This window comes from Nuphar pumila, chromosome 15 (genome assembly GCF_984573655.1).
Source record: "Nuphar pumila chromosome 15, dmNupPumi1.hap1.1, whole genome shotgun sequence".
Lineage (NCBI taxonomy): Eukaryota > Viridiplantae > Streptophyta > Magnoliopsida > Nymphaeales > Nymphaeaceae > Nuphar > Nuphar pumila.
Genome location: NC_143263.1, coordinates 4,586,250 through 4,606,336, shown reverse-complemented (window position 1 = coordinate 4,606,336; position 20,087 = coordinate 4,586,250).

Below are 20,087 nucleotides of genomic sequence, written 5' to 3'. Positions count from 1 at the left end.
CTCAAGTACTCTGTCTAGCAACCAAGTACTTAAAGAAAAAATGAATCGGGCTATGTCACATTAGAGATGGCACTAAGATGACTTGAGACTTCTCTGACAAATATCACAAGATTTATAAAAAATCTCGCTGAAATATTGCGAGAAATTGCCTGAAAGTTTAAAACAACAATTTCTAGCGAGATTTTGAAACCTTGACAAATATCGTGATATTTATACTTTTAAAAGATATTTATCATCAAAACCCCCGAGATTTTTATTTCAAAATGTATTTTATTTATATTTTTCTTAGAAAAAATAATTTTTTATATTTTTTATTCCAGATAATTTGCCAAAAAAAACACGAGATTTATGAAAATTTTCAAAGTTTTTTGCCGGACGAGATTTTACAGTTTTTAACTTTTGTCACTATGCTTGAGACATGCTACTTTTGGACAACTTTCGTTTGGCGCAGTTATAAGGTGACACGACACGAGAGAGTAAATTGGAGTATCCTTGTGACATGGGAGTTGGGTTATCACCAATTCCCCCTATATCATGTTCTCAAACAGGAAAAATAGAAAGTAGGAATGCCAAATTCCTTCCAACTTTGGGAATCTCCAAACGAGCTACTTATGATTATTAATTAAGGTGGTTGATTTGTGAAGAGTGCAAACCGAAAAGGTGGTGTTTGTCAATTTATATAACGATTAGAGACATGTCTAATTTACTCTTTTGGGAATATACCCTGCTGAAAATATGGAAAAGCTTCTGCACTATTTTTATTATGTCATAAGATATGAAGATAACTTAAAATTATTATTTATGCATATAGCTGACGAGGGTTGCCTTTATGAGGATAATTCTGGAATTTCCTGTGGGTGTGATTCTGATTTTGATTTCTGACCACTTTGCATGGTTGGTCCTTATTGAAATGCATGTGTATATTGCTGTTTTTAATACTGCAGCATGTATTAATACTAAGCAAGTGTCCTTGCGTTTTGGGAATGTGTCATTATCTTCTGTTTATATTTTAGTAATGGAATTGTCAGGTGAAAATGTGGTCATCTATAACCACCTTCAAATACCATTTTCTTCTTTAATTTAATTACCCTTTCTATTTTCTTTTATCTGATATTGTATTTATGATGGTAGATGCTCAAATCTTTTGCACTATTGGAAACAAGAAAGTTTCCAAGTTTTTACTGTCTGTAAAACCACTCTCATTCATTTTACTTTACCTGCAAGCAATTGATATTCTCTTGGTCTTTTCCATTTTCTTGTTTACAAAATGCTTGTTAAGAAAAAAGTTTGGTTTGCAAGAATTTTTGAGAATGTTATTTATTGTATGCAAAACCGTTTTCTTTTCTATAACCAGCTTGAATGGTACTACTTTTCAAGAAAAACACTGGAAGGAAATTTGGTGTTGTGGTCCACTACTTTTATCAAAGTTTTAGGATTTGAAACAAGTAATCTTTGACCTGGCCAAGGCTCAAGTCAAGTTTTTCCATAACTTAATTTGGACAAGCAGAGCTTGAACTTAAACTCAATTTCTTCATCATCATAGTGCTTTGGAACTTAGATAATGAGGGCTTAGAAGCCGGCTTATATTTGTCCAAGTGGTTATGGTGGATCTTGGGAAGGCGGTGAGTCCCATCTTGCCGAGGATTGATTTCTCTTAGGATCATACCGACGGATTGTCTGATGAGTATCTTTTGCGAGACCGTTTCAGGTCCGAGGCACCTCCGACGGTAATATCATTAGAAGTGCCTTAGATGCCGTTTATCCATGAGATGAATGGCAACCCAAACATGACCATTTTTCCTTGCTTTTCAGCCATTCATTTTTTGTGTTGTAGATATTCATCTACTTTCCTCTCAAAAAGAAAATTGTCGTTCATCTACAAGATGAATGATTGAAGACTTTTGTGGGATCCATCTGAGAGCTAAACTATCCAACCATGGTTTTTGGTTGTGATGAATGGCATCCAAGTCACTTGTAACATGTCACCTTAATTTTTGCAGGGTAGGTGAGTTGGTCCAAGGTTTACTATCTAGGAAGGGAGCCCATAAGTGACCCAATTCTTAATTAGGCGAAAAACTCGTAGGTGCATGATCACTTTCAAACATGACCAAAACGAACTCGTGTGGAGCCTTCATCGCACGCGTGACGTTCCACTTGTGGTTCTGCTAATTAAGAAGACCTTTAGCGGCAACGCTCTGCACGAGTTCGTTTTAGTCATGTTCAAAAGTGATCATGCACCTATGTGTAATTCCCTAATTAGGTACCTCATAAAAAAAAACTTCTTAAAGAGTGAACTTAGTTAGTGAAAGCTCTTAATGACATTTATTTTATGGCACATGGAATAGGAGAGCAAATTCCTAAACAATTCAATTGCTCTTTCAAATGCCTTAATAAAATGATGCTTTCCCACTGTACTTATCTGTCTGACATTAGATAGGCTATTGATTCCAAGGGAAAAGAGAACTTCAAATCTTGATAACCAAGCATTGCTCAGAAACTCAGATCCCATAAGCTAAGCTACTTATTTCTCCTAGGTTCCATGCTCAGTCCAACTTTGTATCAACAATTGGTGACTGAGTTTCCTAGAGCAAGGTGCACAAACATGGATTCAATCTTTTGGCACTTTACACAATATAGCAAGAATCTGTCTTCCATAACCTACCTCATGTGTTAAGCTCATGTCTATGATGAGGGTGATTTTTCTGATTAAATATATATATATATATATATATATATATATATATATATATATATATATAAAACGTCATCTTTAGATTCGTTACCAGAAGTTCTAACCATAACGGTTGTTTCTATTTTAAAAATAAAAAAAATTAATATAGTTTTAAAAAAAAACAAAAAACTCAGTAGTCCTTTCATGGCATGAGGAAGGTGAGTATGGTAATTCAGCTGCATGTTTAAAGCTGTGGAACCTGATTCCACCTCGACCACAGAGTGTTTCAGCCTTAAACGTATGCATCCATCCTCTTAACTCGTACGGTCCTTGCCTTGGTCGTATTTTTTCATCTTTTACATTAAATTCTCCTTACTTTTTATCGCCCAAACCTAGACATCACACACATCACCTCACTGTCCTTGTGTCTTTTTGTCCTCTTCCCCTGAAATGACTGATATGCCCTCATTTTGACCAATGGTGTTTTGGTAAATAAAAAAGGTGGTATCTTCTTCCACATGCTCTGTTTTTTTTTTTTTTTTTGAAAAAGACTGCACTCTTGTAGTTTTTTTTTGCTTTTTATATATGTGACATTTTTTTTTTATTAAAGAAGGACGACTGTATCCCTAAAAAGAAGAGAGGGAGATGATTGGGTTGGCAAAAGGGGGAAAAGGAGAGGTCATTGTTTGAGTTGGAGGAAGCACATGAATTTTCTTATTTGTGTTTTTTTTATATGAGGATGATGATTGACTTGTCATCATGAAAAGATGGGATGTAGCAGGATAGCACATAGAGATGCCTTGTCTGTCTTTTCTTTTTTTTTAAAAAAAGTTTTATGTTATTTAACTAAGTAAGGGATACCCACCTTAACAAATATATATATAAAAAGAGAAATATTTGTTGCTACCATATGGATTTTGCCTAGAAAAGTCATGTTGGTTGGTTCTTGAGTTTTTTTTTTTGCTGTCTTTTTTCTTTTTGTGGGGATTTTACTGAGAAGGACACTGATCGTCCAATTGACTGCGGATAGAAAAGGAAAGGAAAAAAAGGAGAACAATTTGTGAAAAGGTACGTGATAAGGATCCCGTGGCATAAAGGGGAAACATGTTTTCCATGAACCAAACATCACGAGTGGTTCATAAGGAAACTTGCAGCAAATCCATTGGTTATCACTAAACTTTTTATTGTTCTCTCCTCGTAATTTCATTGGTGTAGAATTGAAACTATAAAACAACCACGTTTTGGAACTTTTTTTTTTCGATGTTTCCTTGTGCATAATTACCTCTTTTAAGTGTGTAACTAGAAGCGAACTCACGCTAGCCGTCCATCGCGTCCTTAATGGATGGCCAAAAAGTAAAAAAAAAGAAGCTAAAACACGCTTTTGTGCATTTTATAATCTTTAGCAGCATTTTTCATGATTTTTTTTCACTAGCCATCCATCAAGATCGCTATGGACGGCCAATGTGAGTCTACTGTTTGCACAACTCTCTCTCTCTCTCTCTCTCTCTCTCTCTATATATATATATATATATATATATATATATATATATATATATATTTGATGTACAAATGTTCCCCACAAGGCAGTAATACCTCATTATTCAAGCATTGTTAAGTAAATCTAACTATTCAGATCGATCACCAACGGGGGCGTCAGCTTGTCTGGCAGGAGCAGTTAGTGCACGTCTCCTTGTGTTGGGACGTTGTAAGTTTGAATCCCTTTCTCTGTGAAAAAAATTATTCAGTTTGATTTATCATGGTTTATTTACTTTTAAACATACCTTAGAACTAATTAACTTAAATATCAAAACATGCTTTAAAATAAATAATTTTGATTCCACCAAACTATAACAATGAAACAGGGGTTTTCACACCCTAATTGTATATTTAAAAACAGTATTTGTGCCAAAATAAAGCATGCTAAACCCATCCAAATGAGCTAATCTACTTGAAAAATGCATGAGCAGGAAAAATTAATTACAATAAGCACACCTTGAATCACGTGTGCACACAACCAAAGAAGAGTGCCAAACCATAGTTACCAAAAGCGCTCCTATAGGGGGACACTTTCAAAGTGGAAAGCATCATACTTCCCCCAAATAGGAAAAGCATGAAAGAAACTTGTTTCCCATTTATGGGAAGCACACTTCTCATTTGTGAGAAACATGCTTCCCTTTCGTTTCTCACTTCCCCCTCTTTTCTCCCTCGCTTACTCCTTATTTTTTTTGTATCTTTCATGTTAATATTTATTTTTTCGCTTTCCCCTCACTTCCCACTCACTCTCCTCATGCTTTCCACTTGTTTCTCCATTGTTTCTTTCATGTTTCCTATTTTGCTTCTCACCCGTAGGGCTGCCTGGTAAACGAGTCGAGCTTGGTCTGTTCGGGCTTGGCACGTTAAGGGTATACCCCAGCTTGAGCTCTGCTTGTGAACTCGTTATGAGCCGAGCCTGAGCTCGTTACGAGCTGGCTCATTTTTTTAAAAATTTATTTTTCAAACATTTTTTAAAGCTTAACAATATATAATACATATATAAAACATGTATAATATACATATTATGTATATAATACATATAATATATAATATATACATTATGATATGTAAAACGATCCTATACAAGCTGAGTTGAGTCGAGATTACCTTGTTCATGCTCGGCACATTTACCGAAATGAGCTGGCTCGTAGCTTGGCTCGTCGAGCTCAATTTTTGAGCCAAGCTGTTTGTCTCTTATCCCGGTCCTACTCACACTCTTCCATAATCACTTCCTGCTGTATACTACTTTTTAACACTAGCTTCTCCTCCGCTCACTTTCTCTATCTATTTCGCTTCTTGGTAACTATGTGCCAAACACACCCGTGCAAAGGCGTTCCAACTGTTGAAGCATGCCATTAAGGACACTACACTCCAGTTGACAGTATATATATGCCTTGAGCATGGCGAGACACTAATAATTCCATTATTGTGTCAATTTGTGTGGATTCTATGTCTAGACAATAGTTACCAAAAACTTCTTTCTACATGGGAAAGTTTGTTTCTCTCGAAGCTCGCTTCGGAAGCGGAAAACTCTTCGCTTCCCTGAAAGGAGAGAGAATCTTTGGGAAACCCACTTTTGAAATATGAGAAACTTTATTCTTTTTAGTGGAAAGCTTGCTTCCCTTTTGCTTTCTTAACGTTTCCCTCTCGCTTCTTGTTACTTCCCACAAGCTTTCTCCTCACTTAAGTTTTTTATATTAAAAAATAGTATGCTTGGATGTTGATTTTACATGGTTTTATACTTGTTTCATGTCATTTTTATTTGCTTATACCCATGCTTTATATTGCTTTCTATGTGGTTCCTTTTAATTTTTTTATGCACTTGTAACCTGCTTCATATCACTTTTTGCCACTCCCTTCCTCACTGTCGCTTTTATGCATTGTTTCTCGTATCTATTTTGTTTCCTCTGTAACTATGGGCTAGACATAAATCATGGCCTTCAAGGCAAATCACACATCTAAGCATGCACAGGATTGCATTGGAACTTGTATAAGAAGAGTTTTGGGATCATTTTTGAAACTTATATCTAATGCCACAAGGCCGAAGCTGTGTGTGGTATCTTAACTCTTGACTAATGGTGAGCAAGGGGATTTGAGGTTTTGCTCAAGGGGGTTTGTCCTAGATAGGTGGTCAAGGTTTCGATTCTCATGAGTGTCTTGTCTCTACTTAAGGCAATGCCCAGCATAGGCCTCAGGGGCAGGGGTCCTCACCTCAAACTTTTATGTTGTTGGCATGGCAATAGTAGGTATGGTAGGCTGCGCCAAAGTGACCAGGTCTTCGTGTTGGGTGCAGTTTCTTTGAGTTAAAAAAAAAAGTTTGGTTTTAACCCAATGAACACTATAAAAAAAAAATAGTGTATCTGATTCCTAACTTGAACATGCGAGTGATCAAACGAATGGCTATTAATAGACTAACAAAGATTTTACCGTGAATTTTGATGAAATACAAGCGTGATTAATCACTTTCTTTGTCAAAGTAGACATCACTTAATTTTCTTTTTTTGAAAGAAATGGACATCAAGATGTTAAAAGGAAAAAACAAATGAGGCTTCTGATAATAGTTAGGTGAAGCTTGTCTCATGCACTTTTATTTAAGGTTATTATTATTATTATTAACTTTCGTACATGGTGAGCAACATCTAAACAGTGAGAAGTTTTACGTTTATGAAACCATTTATAATATATATGGTTGTATGCAATAACCTTATGAAATAAAATTTTCATCCCTAGAAAGATGCATGTGGTGACATAAGATTTCTTGTTTGTTTAGTTCTGTTTCCTTTTTTAAAGCTTTTCAAGTGCAACCACGTGCACCAATCTCATGGTTGATTTCATTGTCAATCAAAAGTAAATGATGCTATTGTTTCATAGACATTGTAAAATATGGGCCATTATAAGTAGGGTCATGGTATCTTTAACTCTTGATCGTTTTGGTGTGCCAAGCAGAATTAGGTTCTATATGATCTCCAACAAGGGTTTGATTCACTAGTAGAAAAGCAAAGGTTGTTAGGAAAAGGATATTTTCAACAAGAAAACAGGCTAAAGCTAAAACTATAGACCTCAGGGGGCCAAGGGGTATCAAAAGAAAAAGAAGGAAAGAAAGAAAGAAAGAAATCAGAGCCTTGACCATGCTGTTATCTGTACAAAGTCAGTGGTGCTATAGGGATTAACAAAAAAGTTTATATTTAATACAGTCTATTCTAGGTAAAATATAGTTAGAAGCTCATGATGCAAGTTCATGGATGTGTTCAGCAAGGTCGATTTAGTGGGAATCAATTTCTGGATCATGTTTTTCGATGAAGAACATGTCCTTTTTAGCTAGAAAAAATTGATCATGCAGTTATATTTATCGATTTTTGGATCGCCGAAAAAACCTATACACAGGTTGGATGCTGGTAATTCAAAAATCAGTTCCCACTAAAAATAACACTTAGATCACATTTTTTAGGGTCGTTTGGACTAAAAAAAAGAAAGTGAAGTTTGTTAAATTGTTTGTACACACAAAAGGATTGTAGCAAACTTTAACCCTTAACAAAAATGTTTAACAAACAAGATTTCTGGGGAAAAACTCATGTACTTGTGGAAACTGGTTCATATCATGAAATTTGGTGAATGGTCCTGTTTATGAACAAACATCAGCCAGCAGCAAAGGAGTGGGCATCCGGCCAGCCTTGCCCGGCTCGATCCAAGGACTGTTAGGGCCCAACAGGACTGATCCAGACCCAGGGCTGTCAAAGCCTTGTCTGACTCTTGCTGTTGCCGGATTCGAACCTGGCTGAAGTCTTATCAAGTTGAGCCCTAGGCAGGTCGGGTCAGACCTTTTAAGCCCGACTGTTTAACAGTTCACACTAGTCAGGCTCCAAAAAGACCTTTGTTTTGGCCCTACCTAGGCACCTGTTTACTAGTTGGGCCGGGTCATACCCGATTCTTATTGAGCTCGGGCTGCACGTGGCATCCCAAACTCAGCTCATCGCGGGTCGGGTACCCAACCCGATGCTGGGAGTATGGATGGCTTGGTCATGACAAGAATATTGCTGGTCCTAGTTGATAACTTACATCCATAGGCTTCAATCTTGATGCATATGAATTGGAGTCACACAACTTTACCAAACAAATTTTGACAAAATATATATTTTAAAACTTTAAAAAATATAAAGAAAACAAAAATTACAAAAATATGTAAAAAACCAAATAAAAGCTTCTCCTGATATTCTTTTCAATAGAAACATATATATGTCGTCATGAAAACAAGATATTTTTTATTAATGATGTGGTTGGTGATATTTTGAAAATGTTTATTGTGATAAACCATGTTTATCGAAAGAGCTTTTGAAATAGGAAGTGAAATATATAGGTGGTATCACTCAAATCTGTTTTGAGGAATCAGCTCCCACCACGTGTACGTTATTGCTTTGTTGTCAAAGAAACATCATTAACAAGTTAGGGTTGCCAACTGGTCGGTCATTCACCGAATTTGGGTGGCTTTGGACTTGGATCCAACTCTAAAGTGGTGGTATGGATTCAGTCTTACAGGACCTATCATAGGCAAAATCATACCCGGGTCCCATAAAGACAACATATACCAGATCCCAACCAGACCTCATAAAAAAAATAAATTTTATGGTTTTTTAAGAAATTGGGGATCTTAATTGGAGCTCAGATTCAGCCTCGATCTGGTGTGGAATTTCACAAACGGAACTCAGCTTTACACTCTAATTGGACTCTATAAGTCCAACCCCAATAGTTAATGGGAAAAAACCCCATCATTGGATGTACATTGGCAAGCCTCTAGTTGATAAAACTCTTTGAGGTTCTTCATGAGTCTCACCGGGCAGTGCACTCAGCTTCGACCTTGCAGCAAGAGATGCTCCCGTGAGTTTTGAACTTGTCATGCCTTGTCAACTTGTTGACGCCCTTGTGGGTAGGACTGGTAAACGAGTCGAGTTTGGGCTGTTCGGGGCCTAGCTTGTTAAGGCTACGTACACCCCTGATCAGGCTCATCTCGTGAGCTCGACATGAACTGAGCTGAGCTTCACGAGCCGATCACGAGTTGGCTCATTTAAAAAAAAATATTTGTAAGCTCGATAATATATAAAATATATATAATATATGACAAATACACATAACATAATATGTGTATAATAAATGTATAAAAAATATAATACACTACAACAATGTTTAGCTATGGCGACAGCTAGTAACAAGCCGCCAACATAGCTATCGGTGTGGTGGAGTAAAAAAAAACTGGTAACTTCTCATGTTTCCTAAATGGGTGGTCCTCTCCTTCTAGCCAAGAGACTTCTGCTAACACGGAAGCCCTATTGTATCTCTCCTATTTCTCCCTTCTACGCCTTGTGGATGACCCTGTAGTAGCTCTTCCGTGCTGGTTGATGAGTAAAAGGCAACTCTCTCTCTCTCTCTCTATGTGTGTGTGTATCATTCTATGTATATAAACGGTGTCTCCTTTTCGGGCGATCAGGTAATCAATGTTGTTACCAACTATTTCTCTAACCTGTATTCCTGCAACCAAGCTGCAGGTGGCAATATGGGTACGACTTTATTTTTGTCCTTGGATCGAGCGCTCTCCAACTCGATTCAGGGGTTATTCACCGAAGAAGAAATCGTCTCGGCGGTGTAGAATTCGTCTGGGTGGAAAGCTTCAGGTTTTGATGGGTATCCAGTGGATTTCTTTCGCATATTCTGGCAATGTGTTAAGAGTGACATTCTTAGTGTCTTCGCTGAGTTTCATCGCAATGGCAGATTGTCGGTTCATGTTCACCTAGCAATTGTGTCACTTATTTCTAAGAAGGAAGCCACATCGGATATCTCGCAGTTTCGACCTATATCAGTGTTAGGGAGCTTATATCGCATTATTGCCAAGGTCTTGGCTAATAGGATGCGGTCATTCACTCTTAGGATTTTTTCGGAGGCGTAGTTTGCCTTCATTCCTAACATAAGGCTTCAACATTCCTTCATTTAGGCCACAGAAGTGTTGCACTCTCTGAAGATCAGGGGGGGGGGGGCTTTTTTACTCTTAAGCTTGACTTTCATAAAACCTACGACTCGGTTCATTGGCCGTTCATCTTCATCATGTTGGCGAACCTGGGCTTCAGTAGGCGTTTCTCTAGCTGGGTGCATGAGCTGGTTACCAATGCCCAGTCACAGATTCAGATCAATGGGGTCAAGGGAAATCAGTTCAAACTTGGTCGTGGTCTTCGACAAGGATGTCATCTGTCTCCGTTAGTCTTTAACAACGTCTCTGAAGGCATTGTGGTTTTGGTTAAGAGGGCAGTGGAGGATGGTCTAATTGAGTCTCTCGGTATACAGGAGTGTCGTAGTCAGATCCTGACCTACGCAGATGACATACTTATTTTTGGAAGGGCATCCATCCAACAAATGTTAAGATTCAAGCTTGTCCTTTTTTTCCTATCGATGTCAGGGTTATCCATCAACTACGATAAGTGTTGTCTATCCATGGTCAATGCTCCTCCGTCAATGCTGGACATGAGCTAGCGGATATTCGGGTGCTCGGTATCGGAAAACTCCTTTTCTTACTTGGGTCTGTCGCTTCAAATTAGTCGTGTAACAACGACAGCCTGGAGCGCTACTATTCAAATAGTTCAGAACAAAATATCGGGCTAACAAGCTTCTTACCTTTCTATCGCAGGTAGACTGACTCTCATCAAGCACGTTCTTTCTGCTATGCCAGAATTTTTTATGTCTATGTTCGTGATGCCTATGGGGGTTAGTAAGAAGCTAACTCAGGTAGTGACGAACTTTCTGTGGTCGGGGCGAGGTACCAAAAACAAACGCCACCTCATAGGGTGGGACTCACTTCGACTTCCCCTATACAGGGGGGGGGGGGGTTGGGAATCAAGGATCCAAGGCTGAGGAGTATGATTCTCGTCGTGAAGCAGAGCTGGCTTGCACACCAACCTGGGTCCCCGTGTGCAAGCATGCTTCTGGCTAAATACAGAGGTGTGGAATCCTTGGTGGGGGCCACTAGCATGCGTCAGCGCACAATGTCAAAGCTTCGTCGATCATGGATCCAAGCTTGGTCTGCGGTTCTGTTTCATAATGGAAATGTTGACTCACAGTCTCAGTACGTTGGACGCATCTTTGCTTCGAACGGATCTTTCCGCTCAAAAGAAGGCTACCTCGCTCTCCTTCCGTCGGGGGTGGACCGGTTTTCGACGAGCCTGCTCTAGGGCAAGGGTCCGACTCCGAGATCATGTTTCCTAGCTTGGCTAATCTTACATGATCGGGTGCAGACTGACAATTTCCTCAAATCCATCGGATTCCATCAGCCGAGTAAATGTGTGTTGTGCGAGGCGGCCGAAGAATCTGTGTTTCACCTTTTTTGAGAGTGCTCTGTCCTTCAAAACATTTTCAAGGTGACTTGGAATAAGCCGGGGGTCAGCGTGCGCCAGGAATCGTTCGCCAGCGATTTGGTGTGAGGTCCGAAGCAAGTTCGTCATTGCAACTATTGGCGGATCATTTAGCAAACCTGGCTTCTCTCGTCATGGTGGGTTGTATGGATGACTCGCAACAATGCTATCTTTCGGCATATTCCAGCAGTGTTCAACAAAATGGTGAACCTTATTTTGGCGAACGTGTATGCCATTATTCGCATCAACATCCCTGATCTACAACACAATCTGCCCACTAGGACCACTCATGATCCAGGGTGACGCTCGCCGACAAACTGGAGTTGTTCCGTGCTTTTCTGTTAACTTTTTTTTCATTTTTCATTTCTCTTTCTTCTTCTTTTTTTCCTTCATTTTGGGGCTCCTTGGCATGTCATGGGCCTGGTGGGTTATCTGGTAGGTTCAATGTTGGTTGAACCTGTTTCGTAATGTTGATGGTTATAGTTCGTCTCTCTCTCTCTCTCGTCCTGGCGAACTTGGCTTCTCTCGTCCTGGTGGGCTGTTTGGATGACCTGCAACAACGTCATTTTTCGGCATATTCCGGTTGTTTTAAATAAACTAGTGAATCTTATTTTGGCAGACATGTACGTCATTCTGCGCATCAGCCTTCCTGATCTTCAGCACAATCTTCCACCATGGCCCCCTCCGGATCCAGGGTGATGCTCGTCGATTACCTGTATCCTGTATTTTGTATCTTGTTTTTCTTTTATAAGCTTCTTGGTATGTCTTGGGCCTTTTTGTCTTTTTGGCAGGTTTAATGTTAGTTGAACCTGTCTCGTAATGTTGATGGTTATAATCTTTCTCTCTCTCTCTCATTACGTGGCAGCATAAAAACTGTGATCGTGTGAGTAGTTTAAAAAAAATAGTTTGTCCATATTTATAGGTAACCTTGAAACTGTTCCAATGAATATCGTTTTCTGTAGATATTTTTTTCTGCGTGGGTGTATGCTCTCTATTTTTTTTGCGTGGGTATATATAATAATTGTATAAAATATATAATGTATATAATATGTAAAACTAGTTGAGCTTATCATGTTCGAGCTTGACTCATTTACCTAAACGAGTTAGCTCGTAGCTCAGTTCATCAAGCTCAATTTTCGAGACAAGTCAAGTCGAACGACAAGCTGCTAATCGATTAAGAAGTTCGCCAAGGTAGGACATATCAAGAAGAACCTAGCCACAATTTCTTGTTTTCCACATTCAACCTGTCAGGTCGTCATAGACATGTATGCAAAATTGCAGATTAAATATGCATACGAGACAAGAGTACCTTTTCTTTTAATCTTTTGAAAACTAAGCATGAATGCACAAATCTTGTATTATTTAATTGATAAAATATTTTTTTGATAATTTAATGTAAAAATGTTTGTTACTGAAAATATGAGAGAAAACGATCACAGATTATGAAAACTGAGTTAAGTCTTGCAACGAGCGTACGTAAGCCTTGTATTTAGTTGCAACTAGGGGTGGGCATCGGGTCGCCGACCCGACCTGCCAAAGGCCGGGTTTGGGTTAAGGTTTTAGGCCCGAGCCCGTTATATACATGGGCCGGGTCCAGGTCTGGGTTGGCCCATGGGCTACTAGCCCTACCCAACAAGCCTACACTATTTATTAATTTTTAATAATATAAAAATAAAAAATAATTAATTACATAGTAACTTGATAACATTTATTATTTACCTAATTAGTTGAATTAATTTTATAAAAAATAGAAAGATAATTAGTTGGGTACATGAAAACTTGTTAATTTATTAATTTTATTAAAAATTAATTTATTAACTTTTAAGTTTTGTTGGTAATCTAAAATTAATTTATTAATTTTACTAAAAAGTAACTTATTAATTTTACTAAAAAGTAACCTACAATTTTTTTGGGACGATACGGACCGAGCCCGATCCGCTTCACATTGGGCCAATGGGTCGGGTCATGGATTGCTCTTCAAACCCAAACCCGTTAAGAACCATGCTATGTCCAAGCCAGGTAGCAGTTAAAGCCTGGTGGGTTGAGCTCTAAACAAGGTCAGGCAGACCCGATGCCTACCTCTAGTTGTGACCAATGTTTGAGTCTCATGCAGATGGATATTTGGAATGTCCTTGCCTAACTTTTAATGAAATCTATGAATATTCAAACATGGCCTTGATTATGTTAATGAAATATTGTCTTTGTATTACATGCAACATGACGTGTGTAAGATCGTTTTGGTTGTAGGATGGGTTCATTTGGAAACTTATATAAGTTGTGTTAATTTTAACATAAAAAAAAATCTCCAACCTCAAAACTTTGGATACACTGTCTTTAATGTTTCATATGTCATGTTATGAGTAAAACCTGAGTGAGTTTGGTAATGCAGTGTATATTTTTTTATTTTTTCGTTAATAAGGTTTTTTGAAGATGAGGTCTTCAGGAGAGACCTAATCACGATGTCATTATGGAGAAATCCCTTAAGAACCCAATATGAATTCATGTTGCATGTGATACATATTCTTGCAATAGACCAAATACTGTCTCTTGGTCGGTTACACAATGTGATGTATGGAGGTAGGTAGATCTATTAAATGACAATTATTGATAATCACACTCATTAGTAGACTTCGAGAAAAGATTGACCGTACAAACTTTGATCTTAGACAATTAGCATGTCTTATATTTGTATTGTATATTTATGTGTTGGATGAGCAAAGCTTTTCTTATTTTTGTAAGAGTGACTAGCGTGAACATATTATATTAAGGTTAGACCTTTAGTACATATTTAAATGTAGTTTCAATTTAGTATACTAGTAAATATGCATATATTGAATCAAAGTCATGATTTGTCAAACACGTTCTTTGTAAATCTTATTTTGTAGACATGTTTGTAATTGTTATGCTTGTTAAATTTTATTTTTTTTATCTCCAAAATCTTTACAACATTTAGAGTTATATTTTCATTAAAAATATTACTAACAACAGATGACCTTATCAATTAAGAAAGTTTTGTAGGAGATTGAGTCTCTTTTTCTTAATGAGAAATTGAAGTCTTCATACTCTATAAATAAATGGTCTCACCCTAAAATGAGCAATGGAGAAATTCTTTTGAGTAGCCTTTTATCATATAGCCAGGAAACAAGCTCAAGTCGACTTCATTTGATGTGCTCCAAAACCTAAAACGAATACAAAAGTTTGAGCTTGATTCTCTTTTGATGTATATTCAAGTTAAAATAAGTTGATCTAGCTTTATACTCTTCTTTTTCAACCAACATATAGTGAACTCATTGAAGAGCTTTGACTGGTGGAAGAGACACTTTCCCTTTCACTCTCTTCTAATGTTGAAAGTGATACTATACCTATAGTATCAAATTTGTGTTTAAATATTATACTTATATTTGAGTATGATCATAACCCAAAATTGTATAGCACTTTGACATAGCCAGTTTGTGAAAGCCATAACTTTGCATTAGAATCATGTACTTTTTGATGCATTGAAAACATAATTTTTGAAATTCTGCCTTTTCAAGTCAAAGTAAATTCCTTGTTTTATTTTTGAAATTGCATGACAATGGATTGGTTTTTGTTTTGGCATATTTAGTTGCTTATTTAAATAAGCTTGATCATATTTTTTATCTTAAATTAAATAATGATGATGATTGCTTATTATAATTATATTTTTTTCTCATTGCAATTGTAAAATATTTGAAAATTGATCTATCTAAATATGCTTAGATATTTCAATTGTTTAGTTATGGTCTAATATATTAATTTAGAATATTGATTTGATCGTGAAGATTTCATTTGTATATTTAAATCGACATGTCATATATAGTGTATAAAAATATACATCTTCTCTCATAAGTATGATTATTTTAAATAAAAAAAAGATATGAATTTTTCTCATAAAATAAAGTAATAAAATTCTACACTTGATTGCAATCATATATGGATATGTTATACTTGATTGATAATATTTATTATAGTATTTAAATGTTAAAAAATTTGTAAGTTATTTCTAATATCTTGATTTGTCATGTTTTTTCGAACACATGCATGATGCTCCCTATACCTACAACCCTAAACAATGGAATGTATCCATGCAACAGAATTCATTAATAAGATATTCCTTCACATTGCATTTATCGCTATTGTTTAAGTGGCTTATGGCCTTACGGAGAGAGAGAGTGCTTGCATCTCGATCATTTGATTTCAAACAATATGTGATTCTATTCATGTTACCGAATCATATCATCCAAAATCACATGCTGGAAAATGCCATTTGAAATCACAAGAAGAGTGAGTAGATTATACTCAAATGTGATTTTCATGCTGCCCCCATTTTTTCTCATGTTTGCTTCCACATGAGAAATGGGGTAAATAAAAATTGTTCTCTCACCATCATCAGAGAATGAATTTTGTTAATGCAAGCAAACATGGCCTCTCTGCTCAGCACTGCATTACTCATAAATAGGGATGGCAGTGGGGCGGGGCGGGGGACAAGGTTTCCACCCCTGCCCCGCCTCCGCGGCGGGGATGGATTTTATCCTCCACCCCCGCCTCCATCCCCGTTTCATACCCTTCATCCCCGGTCCAAACGGGGATGAGGCGGGGCGGGGCGGGGATATTGCGGGGAAAAGTGGTCGGGGCGGGGATTAGGCGGGGACGGGGCGGGGCGGGGAAAGTGCACGTCCACCCCCGCCCTGCCTCCGCGGCGGGGATGGATTTTATCCTCCATCCCTGTTTCATACCCTTCATCCCCGGTCCAAACGGGGCGAGGCGGGGACCCGCTTTCCCCAGGTCCACTGCCATCCCTACTCATAAAGCATCCATTATTGTCTTTTTAATAACAAAGTTGGAAACTATCAAAAAAGCAAATTATGATACAACTTGCCTTATTGTTAGGGATGTAAACGGTTCTGATTCATACTGGATGTGGTTAATACCGGATGTTGGCTAAAACGGATTAGAATGGTAAATGAATTTGGATATATATATTTGTGGGATCTAGTAGCAAAAAATCAAAACTATATCCGCATCCAATTATAACCTGACATGGTTCCGATAAAATCTGATTCATCCACACCTGTGTAACATCATGAATGCACGTTTGAAATGTCTTTGTTTTGAAGTACGAGAGAAAGTCTAGTCCGGATCAGGTGCCATATGATGGCAAAAAATAAATAAATGTGCCTTACTGATCTCATCACCCTCCATCTCATCTCAGGACTCAAGGAAGGCGAGATTTAAGATCCTACATCAATCTCACGTCAACTCATACTTACTAAGCTTGCGGTTCCACTGTCTTGGGACAACAGAAGACTGATCCATGATGGCTGGTACGAAGAGGCCCCTAACAGATGAAAGATGACCATCAACCTTGATTGATTTATGATGGTCTTGTTGTCTACCTCAATGCTTAAATATGGGGAAGGGCCCCACCAAGTGGCAGATTCAGGATTTTGTTCAAAGAAGGGCCAAATTTTTTTTTATATAATAAAATAAAACAGAAAACCAAAACATAAAAAGGGCAATATAAATTTTTATATTTTGCTTAAAAAGGGCAAACAAATGTATAATAAAATATAATATAAAAGGAGCAATATAAATTTTATATTTTGCTTAAAAAAGGTGAAATTCTTTATAATAAATATAAAACTAAAATTTCAAAACTTGTGGATGACTAAGATACTTGTTTATGCTTAAAGGGAGACAAAAAATTTCAAAACTTTAAGAGGGCTGGAGCCCCTTCTTGCCCCTGGATCCATCCTTGGCCTCACCTAATGTTACACTTAATCGATTCACCATCCGCGGCACCATGATGGTGGATATGATGATAAACGCCCAAGGCAGGTTTGGCGTGGATGAGATCTTAGGCTCCTAGTCAGGAGCATAGTGACAAACGTTTTTATCGGCAGTTTCTTGTTTTTCAAAAACACATGAGAAATTAAAAAAAATTCATAAATCTCGCATTTTTTGACAAAATATTGGCAATAAAAAATTAAATTAAAAAATATAAAAATTATTTTTTATAAGAAAATATTAATAAAAATTATTTAAAAATAAAAACACATGATTTTTTCGTGATAAATATCTGTTTAAAACGTAAATATCATGTTTAAATAACGGTATTTATGTTTTTTCATAAATCGCGCGATATTTTGAAAATCTCATGAAAAATTTATGTTTTCAACTTTCAGGTAATTTCTCGCGATATTATCACAAGATTTTCCATAAATCTTGCGATATTTGTCACTATGGTCAGGAGATCTTAGGCTAGAGATCTAAGTTCAATCTCATGCCTCTCAGCCTTAAGTCTAGGGAGGTGATTTTTTGAAGCAAAAAATAAGCTAACATAATTTTATGCTGCCAGGACAATTATCGTAAGTATAATAGGCAGCACACGGTTAAGTCTTTGATGATAAATATGTAAAGATGTACCAACAAGCCTCAGCGAACAGGTCATGTTTTGTCAATGCGCATCATGTTTTTATATCTTTTGATGGACCAACGAAGAATCCTGGCAAAGCCAAGAAAACCCCGGCTGAGGCCCCACCACTGCCTTGCCTTGGGGCCACTGTCTCAAGTACATTTTCTAAGGGTAACTGAAATATATTGGCTGGTATAAACCAAGATTTTTATACAACAACAACAACAACTACGCCTTCATCCCAAAACAATTGGGGTCAGCGATATGAACCAAAAAAGAAATTCATTTTGGGTCTTCCACATGAATCCTTTTCCTCCAATCATTTCTATCCAACGCCATGTCCTCGGTGAGGTTCAAAGCATTCATATCCTTTCCTATCATCTCCATCCAAGTCTTCCTAAGCCTACCCCGACCTCTTTTAACTAATATATTTTCCCATTTCTCCAACCTTCTAACTGGAGCATCATTAGGCCTTCGCCGAATATGTCCAAACCACCGTAAACGATTCTCTCGCATCTTATTTTCAATGGGTGCAACACCTACCTTCTTACGTATCTCTTCATTCCGAATCTTATCTTTTATTGTATTTCCACACATTCATCTAAGCATTCGCATCTCAGCTACACTCATTTTTTGAATATGATGTCTCTTGGCAGCCCAACATTCCGTACCATATAGTAAAGCGGGTCTAATAGTCGTCCTATAAAACTTTTCCTTCAACCGCAATGGCATTCTACGATCGCACAGCACTCCAGTAGCACTTTTCCATTTCATCCACCCAACCTTTATCCTATGATTTACATCTCCATCAATTTCTCCATACTTTTGAATGATGGATCCCAAATATTTGAAATAATCATTCACCGGTATATCTTGCTCACCAAGCTTCACTACACTCCCATCACTACTTCGTTGCTTACTAAACCGACATTCCATATATTCAGTCTTACTCTTACTCAACTTAAAACCTCTAGCTTCCAATGTCTGTCTCCATAATTCTAACTTAGCATTAACCCCAGCTCTAGACTCATCAATCAAAACAATATCATCAGCAAACAACATACACCACGGTACATTTTCTTGAATTGATCTCGTAAGCTCATCCATCACTATCGCAAATAGGAAAGGGCTTAAAGCAGATCCTTGATGTAACCCAACCGTTATCGGGAAATTGGTTGTCACCCCTCCACAAGTGCGGACATTGGTTACTACTCCTTCATACATATCTTTAATTATACTAATGTACTTGAGAGAAACACCTTTCTTCATCATTGTCCACCAGAGAACGTCCCTAGGTACTCTATCGTATGCCTTCTCTAAATCAATAAAAACCATATGCAAATCTTTGTTCCTCTCTCTATATCTTTCAATAAGTTGTCTAAGAAGATGTATAGCTTCCATAGTTGATCTTCCAGGCATAAAACCAAATTGATTCTCCGATATCATGACAACCTTCCTCAACCTAGACTCAATCACCCTCTCCCAAAGTTTCATAGTATGACTCATGAGTTTTATACCACGATAGTTTGTGCAATCTTGTATATCACCCTTATTCTTATATAAAGGCACCAAAGTACTCTTCCTCCACTCATTAGGCATCTTATTTGTTCGCCAAATCAAGTTAAAAAGATTTGTCAACCATTCTAAACCTTTCTCTCCCAAGCATTTCCAAGCCTCGATAGGTATACCATATGGGCCAACTGCCCTTCTTGATTTCATTTTCTTCAAAGCCTCTGCAATTTCTTTCTTTTGAATCTTGCGCATGAAGTCACGATTTATCTCATGAAAAGGAATGGAGAAGTCTCCAAGATCTTGAGCATGACTATCATTAAATAGCTTATCAAAATAATCTTTCCATCTCTCCTTAATCTCCTCATCTTTGACTAAAACCCTTTGCGTTTCATCTTTGATACATCTAACCATACCCAAATCCTTCGATTTCCTATCTCTCATCTTTGCAAGCCTATAAATATCCTTCTCGCCTTCTTTGGTATCCAACTTGTCATAAACCTCCTTATATACTTTAGCCCTCGCGTTTCGAACAACTTTTTATAGGTTTTTA